Genomic DNA, 8,752 nt, shown 5'->3' with positions numbered 1-8,752 from the left:
AAATTAGGTAAATTTGAAAAGGAAATTAATATTAATAATTGACTAAAAATTAAAAATTAAAAAAAAAAAAAGAATGAAAATTAGGTTAATTGAAAAAAAAAATATTAATAATGGGGTGAAAAAAATGATCCATAATTGACTAAAATGGAAAAGGAAATGATCATATCATTACTTTTTAATTTTTCACTATAATATTACACTGTATAATAAATCAAATCACAATTATATCATAAATATTTCACAAATTTAAACAATGGAACAGAAATTAAAAATAGAACGAAAATATTTAAATAATAATATTTTACATCATCAAGTAAAGGTAAATTTAAAATGAAAATAAAATATTTCAATAAGAATATTGTACATCATCAATAGTAAAAACATATTTTAAATAATAGTAAAGGTAAATTAAAAATAGAACAGAAATATTTCAATAATAATATTTTACATCATCAGTTAAAAATGGAATGAAAATTATGTTAAAATATCACTGCATCTGATTTCTAATTGACTCATTGACTGAAAAAAAAAAATAATTGGCGGAAAATGAATATGAAATTACTCATTGACTGAAAATATAAAAGGATTGACTACAAATAAAAAATGATTCGTAATTGACTAAAGAGAATCAATCACATTAGGTGATTTTGCATTCTCATAATCTTATTTTTCATTTTAGAGATAATCATATTACATAATGTAATCTGACAGTATAATCTTACCTATATAAATGAATCGAGTGAGCACATAATTATCGATAGTAAAGAAAAGCAAATTTTATAAAGAGTTGCATATATTTGTTAGGAATGGCAAAGTTGCAAAGTTGCCAAGTTGGGTGTCTTAACCATCCTTCTTGTAGTGTTTATCATCTCATCAGGTTTATTTCTTTTTTTATATTTATGTTTTTTTGACTACTAGTAATTCACCCGCGCGATACACGGGCAAAAAGTTATGTTATTATAAACATAAATAAAAAATTGAAAAACTAAAATATTTTAAATTGTTTAATATAATAATATTTTTGAGCTTCCATTGGTCAAGTATTTATTATTTTTATAAAATACAAAATTACAATTAAAATTAAAATTTTGTAAGGTTAATATAATCTCTAATTATGTGCATATTCAAATAAATTTATAGAGAGAATTTACATAATTACATTGATTTATTCTTAATTGTATTTCATCTATATTATAATTTTCACAATACGAATAATAACTAAGATAATTACATTTGGAAAGCAAATTTCAAATTTTGTATGAGTAAATTTAAACTCTAATTAAACACATTTTTATATGATTATATAATATATAGCTATTTTATTTTTTAAAAGTACATTTTTTATATGATTATATAATATATAGCTATTTTATTTTTCAAATGTTGTACTTTTTTTTTATATATATTTTATAATAAAGGATGTTGTGGCACTAATTGTAACATTAATTACTTCCCAAACCATATAGCTTTATTATAGTTAAGATTCTTTCTTATGTGTATATCAATGTGTATAATGCAATTTATTTTTGGGGACTATTTCTTATTATTTTAATTTATCCTTTTAACTTTATCAATCGAAATACATTTTATACTTGCAACAAAATATTTAAAAATAATTTTTAAAAAAGAATGTAAAAATAACAATATAAAAATATCGAATTGATCAATTATGATAATAATATGACCAGTTTTAATTTGTATCATTTTCTTTGTTTTTTTTTTCATCAGACATTGTTGAAGTAAAGTGCGATCTCAATTGCTGCTTTGACAATCCGATTGGACCATGTAACGACGGAGATTGTAATCAACGCTGCTTTCAAAGTAATTGCGGCAAAGGAGGCAAATGCAAAACCATAAGCTCAAAACCATATTGTCATTGCTTCTGCCAGCCATCCAAACCCAAACCTCTCAATTTGTTGTGTTGTTTGGTCATCATTACCCAATTCAATAAAAATATGAAAATTCATTATGCTTGAGCCTATTCAAATGGTTTGTGTCTAATCTATGTAGAATTGTCATGATTTTTATAACATTTGAGCAATTAAAAATTTAACATGTCATATTCGTTGGTCTCTTGACGAGTGTTGAGTGAAGATAATCACATGACAGTCTATGCTGTCAAGCTTTTTATGATTTACTTCTTCAAAGTTTACTTCAATTCCTTTCAGTATTCTTCTCCCGAAAATGCTTCATTCCATTACACCTTCTGGTTATACTTTTTCTAATATGAGTTAATACCATCTAGGGTCCTCCGAGTATAGTGGTTTTGCCACGTTTAGTCCTAAACTTTCAAATTACCACCTATGATCCTGCGACTTTCAAATTGTTACCATCCGTAGTCCAAGTTAACCACCTATGGTCCTTCGACTTTTAAAATTTAACCAGTCGCGGTCCTCCTATAAGGACCATGGGTGGTGAAAATTTGATAGTTGAAGGACCTTGTGTGGTTAACTTGGACCACGGATGGTAAAAATTTGAAAGTCGAAGGACCATAGGTGGTAATTTGAAAGTCTAAACGTGGCAAAATCACTATACTCGGAGGACCCTAGATGTATTAACTCAAACTTTCTTTCTGTAGAGAGCGAAACAAGTTTGTGATTTATAATAAAGAAATTTGTAGGATCTACTATCTTTAATACATATAATTTGCATCATCAAAATTTATAAACAATTATTATTCGTGAACTACATAGATAAATCACACTTCTTAAACTAGTAGCTCTCTTAAAAAAAGATAATTTAAAAATTAATTGAATAAAATTGATTTTCCCAACTGATCCACTCCTACCTAAAAAGGTGTTGAATTCCAATTAACTTGGATAAAAGTGTTAAAGGCTTCTTGAATCCGTTTATACTTAGATCTCATTACCAAACAACATAAAGCTTACGAGTTACGAACAATATTCTTTAGCTTGTTGATACTGATTACCATTGATATAGCCTCTTCATCAAGTAACCTTTCGAATTGGTTTAACTCTACTACAAAATTAAAAGATGTGTTTCATTTCAATAGTTAGACATCACATTTATATTTTATATATTATATTCTACTAGAAATTTCAGCAAAATAGACATTTTAAATAGTCACTTTGTGGTACAAATATTTATGAGGTACATTTCTAGTTTGGATCAAGTCAAAATGTGTTCAAGTTCGTCTAAGTGAGATGAAAAAAAAAAAAACGATATACCGTAGATTCAAAATGGATAAATAAATTGATTTACAAATTGTACTTAATTTGAGTTGAAAAGGCATGGAAAATGGCTTCCCAAGGTAATCAGCCTTCCTATCTAAATGAGAAATCAATTTATTTATAGATACATAATATCTTAACTATGTATATAATTTGAATGTCATTTTAATCAAGGTCTACGATTCTCATGGACCATGGTTCATGGTGTAACAATTGACATTTGCATGGGAAATTATACCATGGACCAATAATGTCTACCTTGTATTATGAACACTAGTCCAAAATGAAATTCAACTTATGCGTCTACAGTTAACAGATTATATACCCATAAATAAATTGAAAGTACATAATATGTTAACTTGTGTTGGCAAGTGTTTATTACTTATATGAAAAAATTTAATATTTATGAAGAAAAATGTAATACTTCTAAAAAAAAATGTAAAAGTATTACACTTTTCCATATAAGTAATAAACAATTTATTCCGCGCGGTGAGCACCGGTCTAGCCTCTGTGGTTCATATTTAGTTGAGTTACCATGATTTACATCCTCCTAAATGCTCTGTCGGGTCGGGGTGTGGGTGCCTTTAGGGTTAGGGTTCAGCCTTTTGGAAGAATAAATACTTTATTCCTAATTAGTATTACATTTTTCAATATAAGTATTACATTTTTCATCTTAACCACAACCCGTCTCACAGAAGCTTTTGCCTATTTGAAAAGTCTCAAATTGAAACTTTACTTTCACAAGACATTTTGTGACACCCAACTATTTTCAACAATAATTTTTTTTTTTTATAATTAAAAAAAAAAAACACCAACTAATTTGGCCCAACATTATGGAATAGATAAGTGTCTAAAAAATAATAGTTTAGGATGTTAAATGACAAAAACAATAGTTTGAGACTAGGGGGGTGTATTCAATCATGACTTTCATAGAGTTTTAAAGACTTTTATGAACTTTAAAAGTTTGGAGGTATTCAATTCAAACTTTTAGAAAGTCTTTAAAAGTCATGCGGTATTCAATCAAGATTTTTAAAGAGTCTTTGAAAGTAGTGCGGTATTCGATTAAGACTTTTAAAGAGTCTTTAAAAGTCATGTGGTATTCAAAAAGTTATGAACTTTTGTGGACTTTTTAATTTTAAGACTTTTATAGACTTTTCCTTCTCAAATATAAATAGTTGAAATCCAACCATCAACTCCAAGATTTCAAAATTTTCTTTAACTTTAAATGTTTTCTCTCTCTATTTAAACTCTATTTTTTCTTCATATTTAAACTTCATAAACCTCTCTAAATTCAATAAAATTATTTTTTTTCTTCATTATCCTATATTTTCCTCATACCTAAACTCTACCAATTTTTCTCTCTCTCCTAAACTTTACAATCTTCATCTAAAAATTCGAAATAATATAATTTTTACTTCATTATTGCTTGTTTATATTGATTTTTATTTTTTTATGATTTTTTATTCCTAACTTTCTCTAATTCTCTCTAAATACATGAACAAAGCAAATTTTCCATCGTCAAATTTTAGTATATGTTTCATAATATTCATATAAATACTTATATATTTTGATTTTTATTCTTTTTATGTTTATATTCGTGTGTGTGTGTGTGTGTGTGTGTGTGTGTGTGTGTATATATATATATATATATATATATATATATATATATATATATATATTAACAACAGGTTACTACAAATAACGAACTACTGTTCGCAACAACAATTTGGGATTACAAACAGTAGCATCATGTTGTTGTTCGCAGTCTCAAATTGCTATTGCAAATAATAATTCTTTGTGTGATGCCTGACAATATATCAAGTATAATTTTTTTTATATATACTATTAATATTAGATTTTTATTTTTTTATTTTATTCAACTTGTAATTATATTTTTAAATATTTTATTTTATCAATTCTTTTATTATAAAATTTATTGTTCAATATTGTTATGAATTTCTAATGAAATAATTTTTTTTTGTTGATGTTTATTAATAATATATATAAGTAATTAGCATTTTTTTTAAGAATAAGTAATTAGCATATAAAAGTCCCAACATACTATAGATAAAAATAATAATGTTGAGAATGTTGATGTGGGTGAAGAACTATATAATAAGAAGAATTTTATGATATATTATAAATGTTTTGTAAGAAAATTATAAATGATAAGAATCAAAATCATTGAAAGTTTGTAAGGGTGTATTCAATTTAGAATTTCAATGACTTTTATAGACTTTTTAAAATAAAAAGTTGATAAAAGTATATGAATGTTTTTTATATAGACTTTTATAGAGTCTTATAAAGTTTTAAAAAGTTTTGAACGACTCTATGAAAGTCAATCAAAGTTTATTAAAATCTTTCAATTTAAAAATCTTTAAAAATCTACAAAAGTCATGATTGAATACAACCCCATAAATTTGAAATTGCCACCACAAACAAGGGATCATTTCACTAAGGCTTAACGCTAGCTCTTCTCTCCGATCCCCTCCTCTCTTTGGAATTAATTATTAGTATTATTATTATTATTATTATTATTATTATTATACATCTTAGTTGTCGCTTTCAAAAAAAAATATCTTAGTTGTCAAATTTTTGTAGTTTCAGTATACATGTAATTACTTAACTATATACCATTTTATAAAAAGTAATTAATGCCCAGTTTAGGTTTTTCAAGTATAGTGGCATCCCAAGTCCCCGACACGTTTAGTCCATTTTAGGTTGAAAGACAGAAACGACGACTTTGCCTTTACTTTATATAACCTAAACAGCTAAAATTGACAAAGGCCCATGGTGTTTAAAGTCTTAAATTACTAAATTTGAAGAATTACATGTACTTAACTTGAAAGGTTAAGACTAAACGTGGTGATGCTACTATATTCGGAGGGCACCGACGGACACTAACTCGTAAAAAATTTATCTTGATAGTATGTATGGAATGAAAATGATTAATTTTCAAAATTTTGTATTATAAAACTACTTATTTATTAGGGAAATTTACACTTTCCTTCACTAAGTTACAGTGTAATTGTAAAATTTCTCTAAATGTTGGTTGTGTTCACTTTTCGTCCCTAAGCTATTATTGGTGTTTTATTTTTCGTCCTTTTATTGACTTTTCGTGCTTACTTTTCGTCTCTAAGCTATAATAATGTTGCAAATTTTGTCCCTAACTTTTTGTTAGTAAGGGGACAAAAAGTATAATACCAATGATAATTTAGGGATGAAAAGTGAATAATGATCAACACTTGATGAATTCTACAATTACCCAATAACTTAATTAGGGACCATTTTCTATTTATTTTTAAGTTGAAAGAGAGGCTTGCATTGCATCTACTCAAAGGAACTTTATTTTCTTGTTGTCAGTCTAGCTAGGACATCACGTGGCTTTGCTCTAATTGTCTTTTGGTTTGCTTATGGACGTTCTTGTGATTAGAGTTGCTAAATGTAGTTCCTTAATGAATGATAGTGCTTTGTAAGGCTGGGTTAAAAGATAATTTTGTTTATAAATAAACAGAAGTGAAGAAGGTTCAGAAGAATTATTTTGAGTTAATACATTTAGGGTCCTCGGGTTATAATGTATTTGTCACATTTAGTTCTAAAATTTTAAATTGATCACTTTTCGTCTTTCGACTTTCAAATTGTTACCATCCATGGTTCAAATTAACTGTCTAGGACTGATTAAATTTTAAAACTTGAAGGATCATATGTGATTACTTGGACCACGAACGGTAATAATTTGAAAATTGAAAGATCACGTGTAATCAATTCAAAAGTTAAGACTAAGCGTCGCAAAATCATTACATTCGGGGACCCAATAGGATATTAACTAAATTATTTTTGTGCAAAAAGACTATGTAAGCCAATTTTGATTGTACTTGCGCGCAAGCAAGGACCCAATAGGATATTAACTCAATTATTTGTGTGCAAAAAGACTATTTAAGCCAATTTTGATTGTACTTGCGCGTAAGCATTCCCACAGGTAGGTTTTTAAAAATTGTCAAGAGTGGGATTTGAACCCACGCCCTTTCGGACCAGTATCTGAAACTGGCGCCTTAGACCAACTCGGCCATCTTGACTCACTTTATTATTGTTTGGTATTAAATCAATATATCTAGACTTTGAAAGATGTCCACACGATTTTACTGTTGGTACCCACTAATATATTTCGCTCGATAGATTATAACATATATTTATCAATTGCATAAATTATGAAATTTATATAATGTGCAATAATTTTAAAGAAAGTATTAAAATATTATATGCAATATTTATTATCTACAACCCCAAATTGTACGAATTGAATCTATTTTTTTTTTATAAAAAAAATGTTTCAATAATTGAAGCATGTGTTTTATTTATATTAAATAAAAAATTAAGTTGATAGTTGGATTACACATTTAACATGCATCCTTACATATAACACATGCATGAGTTACTTTTTCGCAACAAGTGGACACTCAAGATATCACTTCATAACCTTTCATGTCATAGCAATTATCTTACCTTTTAGACTTCTCAATTTTTAAATCACAAACTCTACAAAATGCCACATTGAACTTATTAACATTCTCAACCCTTGGATAGCTTAAGCACAGTTAAAAACTAGATTATTAAGAATCTAGTACTTGAAATAATATAGATATGAATTTGGTTACGTAGTATATAGTTTAGATATTTTTTAGAAATTTTTAATATAGGAATAAATATAAATAACAAAGTTTTCGGATATTCCTTATTGACTTATGAACTAACTTCTCATTAATTAGTTACTTAGATTGAATGCTTCACATATATATACAACTTTATCTAAGCACTCATCATATAAAGAAAGAGGGAATTCTTACTTGCAACTCATGAAATAAGATGTTTCATACCATTTTGCCATGTGCTATTTATAGCAAAAAGGAGAGATATATAAATTTTTAAAATATTATCGATTTCCCCTCTCCCTTAAGTACTTAGCTAGGAAGAAAATAATTTTATATAATAAGTTACACAAAAAAGTTGCTCAAATTATTGCCTTGGTTGAAAGAGAATTTCGGCAATGAGTTAATTATGGATACCTTACGCTTGCTTCTTACAAATAATAATAATTATTTTTTACCTTCAAAATGTCTTCAAGGTTACGTTTGGTGCAAGCAAGGGAAAATTTCTACCAATATTGAAATTCAACTATCATAACTTTGCTTCACATAGGTAATCATACAGAATTAATTGCTTTGTCTTCCAAGAGTAAATTATGTGTTTGAGGTGTTTACTAGAGTTGGTTGATGACAACCAAAGAGGTGCCTAAGCAACTAGGCATAGGGATGACAATTTCAATCCGTTCCGTGGATATCCACCCGAATTCACCTTGCGTGGATCGATTTCTTTTAGGTGGTAGTGGGTGATGGGTCGGGTGTAGTTTGTAGAAAAAGTAAATCCGCGGTGGGTCGGGTTGGATTCGAGTTCTATGTACAAAACCCACCTAGAACCCCACCCGACCCACCATATAATTATTTATAAGAGTTTCTATAATTTTATGTAAATTTTTACTATTTTTATATCTAAACTACTAAATT

General features: G+C 27.4%; 1 non-coding gene across 1 annotated transcript; it reads right to left on the bottom strand.

The window, feature by feature from the left end:
* Positions 1 to 7,186: 7,186 nt before the first annotated feature.
* TRNAL-CAG lies at positions 7,187 to 7,267 on the bottom strand. The gene has a single exon. It is a non-coding gene; the product is annotated as a tRNA-Leu (tRNA).
* Between the last annotated feature and the right edge of the window lie 1,485 nt (positions 7,268 to 8,752).

This window comes from Ipomoea nil, unplaced genomic scaffold (genome assembly GCF_001879475.1).
Source record: "Ipomoea nil cultivar Tokyo-kokei standard unplaced genomic scaffold, Asagao_1.1 scaffold1566, whole genome shotgun sequence".
In the NCBI taxonomy this organism is placed as follows: domain Eukaryota; kingdom Viridiplantae; phylum Streptophyta; class Magnoliopsida; order Solanales; family Convolvulaceae; genus Ipomoea; species Ipomoea nil.
The sequence above is the reverse complement of the archived record's forward strand: the minus strand, read 5'-3'. Positions and strand labels throughout refer to the sequence as shown.